Source organism: Olea europaea, chromosome 17 (assembly GCF_002742605.1).
Source record: "Olea europaea var. sylvestris chromosome 17, O_europaea_v1, whole genome shotgun sequence".
NCBI lineage: Eukaryota > Viridiplantae > Streptophyta > Magnoliopsida > Lamiales > Oleaceae > Olea > Olea europaea.
The window spans coordinates 23,930,900-23,933,490 of record NC_036253.1 but is presented as its reverse complement, the minus strand read 5'-3'; the positions used below and the strand labels follow the sequence as shown (position 1 = coordinate 23,933,490).

The 2,591-nt window shown below is 30.0% G+C and overlaps 1 long non-coding RNA gene across 2 annotated transcripts; it reads right to left on the bottom strand.

Moving 5' to 3' along the window:
- Positions 1-424: 424 nt before the first annotated feature.
- Positions 425-1,935, bottom strand: LOC111365857. Of its 2 annotated transcripts, XR_002697513.1 has the most exons (4): positions 1,765-1,935; positions 1,320-1,377; positions 793-911; positions 425-558 (listed from the first exon to the last, which is right to left on the bottom strand). It is a non-coding gene; the product is annotated as an uncharacterized LOC111365857 (long non-coding RNA). The 2 variants fall into 2 exon arrangements; XR_002697512.1 differs by having other exon boundaries at positions 425-911.
- Positions 1,936-2,591: the final 656 nt, after the last annotated feature.

The following is a 2,591-nucleotide window of genomic DNA, read 5'->3' as shown; positions in this document are numbered from 1 at the left end:
TAAATGTGGAAGGGCTTTTCATAACAAACTTACCATTAAAATTTTTGTAAGAATTTGCTCAAACGGCCAACTATTTATGACACGACCCGTCCCGAGTCACCTTAATGGATCCAACACGTGTCGTGCGCTATTGAAGGATACCAGCTAAATGCTGGACCCACTACCAAGGCAACTATGATTTGCTTTGACTGTGACATAATTTTATAAAAATTTTGGTAGAGTTTCCTAAAAAATATGGACTAAAATCACCTAAAAATTTATCAACTTTCTCAAACCAATACATATAATTTAAAATCGGGTACATTAGCCCTTCCAAACACAAATATACAAAATAAAGTGCGTTGGGATGAAGTTTACACTTCTTTACAAACCAGAGGACTCTAAATGCAATACTTATACAAAAATATGTAGTGAGCCCATGATATAAACTAACAAAAGATGCATCTACTTCCAAAAATTATGAATAGTATAAACTGACAAAAAGAAACATATGAATAACAGCTGAGTGGCTCAATTTGGTAATTCAACAGGCTCCGATGCGACTCAACGCGCTACTGTCTAATAAGAAAATCGAAGATGAAATATATGAGCTCGTAACTCAGTGAGTGGATAATTTTGTAAACAAATATACTTTTTCCATTTATGCTAATTTTCTAAAAACTAATTTATAATAAAATATCATTATACAGTGCTTTAAGCTAAGATCTTTAATCTTTAACTTAAATAAGCTAAATCATGTATTCTGAAATCTATTAAGCTGTATAATACTGAAAAATCAAACCAAAAAGGTACCTGAAATAACTATACTCATGTATCTGTTAGCACCGATAGACATGGCAAAACTATTCAATTCTGTAATTCTGAAATTCTGAAATTTCGGTCATACGCGCGCAGAGCTATCTGGTCATACACTGTGGAAACACATTCATAATAGTGCAGAGCATGTAAAATCACCATAACTGGTTATACACTATATAAACACATTCACACCAGTACAGAACAGGTAAAATAACCATATGAAGTTATACACTATGGAAACACATTCACACAAGTGCAGACTGAGGTAAAGTCACCTGGGTACTTTTTGATGGTTTTAAAATAACTTTAAATATACTAAAATATTTAATACTCATATAACATGCTAATCAAATAATTTAAATGAGCTGAACTATATTTAGCTTTAAAAAAAATAACTATTTATAAATCAATCTCATTCTGAAAATCAGGCTATCAAATCAACTGCATAAAATAATAAATTTTCTGATTTAATATAAATTTATTAAATACTAATTTCTGAAAATAAGTTTATATCCACTCACTCAATACGAGCTACAGATTAGGCCGATCGGTAAGCTTTTCCAATTTCTTCGTCACCACCTGAAATACGTTGCAAAATAATTAATTTAACCACTATTAAAATCAAGAAACTTTTATCTCTAATGATATAGTAATTAAACTAAATTTCCTGAAATTTTCCTATATTTCCTTTAATCAATTGGAGCTAATTTTAATTTCTAAAACATTCACATGTGAGTACTTTATCCAAATTTAACATCATTCCAATCATAACAATATGTATCCCTTTCATTCTAGTGAAAAACTAGTAATCATACTACAACCAATTAATATATCTATTGTTCCCCAAAATCATTCTTATAAGTGAATGATTCCATTAATGTAATCCTTTTTCACAAATAATCCATACTCAATCATCAAATTTAAAAACTAGGGTTTGCCCAAAAAAAAAAAAAGATATATCCTTACCTTAGTGTAGATAGGAATTAAAGAATCAATAACTTGAACTCCAAGTAGTATTCATTTCAAAATTTGAAATTTTAACTAATAAAATTTCTCTACTTCTTGAAGAGAATAAAGGGAAGGGAAAATGAAAATCAACACTAAACTACCTCCTTCCTTCTTCTTCTTCTTCTCCTTTATTCCCTTTCTTCTTTTCTTTCCTTTTTCTTTCTACCGATTTCTTTTTCTTCTTTGCCGATTTCCAGATTTTTCCTATTTGTTTGGTGGATTGATATATTAAAAAAATGGGTTAATTGTTGTATAATTGCCACATGCCCTCCATAACACCAACTTCAGCAATTTAAGTCCTTCAACATTAATATATCTTAGAAATAATGTCTTTTACTTCCCAAAAATAGAAAAATAAACCCCTGACTTTAAATTTTATCCATTTTAAACCATTAAGTATCTTAAATTATACAATAAACCCTAATAAAATCATTTTTTTCATTTAAGTCCTTATTTGACTATGACTTTGACTAGTCAAACCCTTGATTTTGAATAAATAATATAGACTTTTGACTATTAGGAAATGAGGTGTAACAATTTAATCAATTACTTACCCACACATCTCATTTCTCATAAATCGCCATACCAACTTCTCCACAACAAACTACCTGTATCTAAGGATCTTCAAATCTTCAAATGCCTTTGCTATGCCACAAATCTCCTACCAACACATAAATTTGATCAAAGATCCTGACGTCGCATATTTGTTGGCTACCCTCTAGGTTAGAAAGGTTATCGAGTTTATGATCGTGCAACTAATAAATTCTTTTCTCCCCGAGATATTA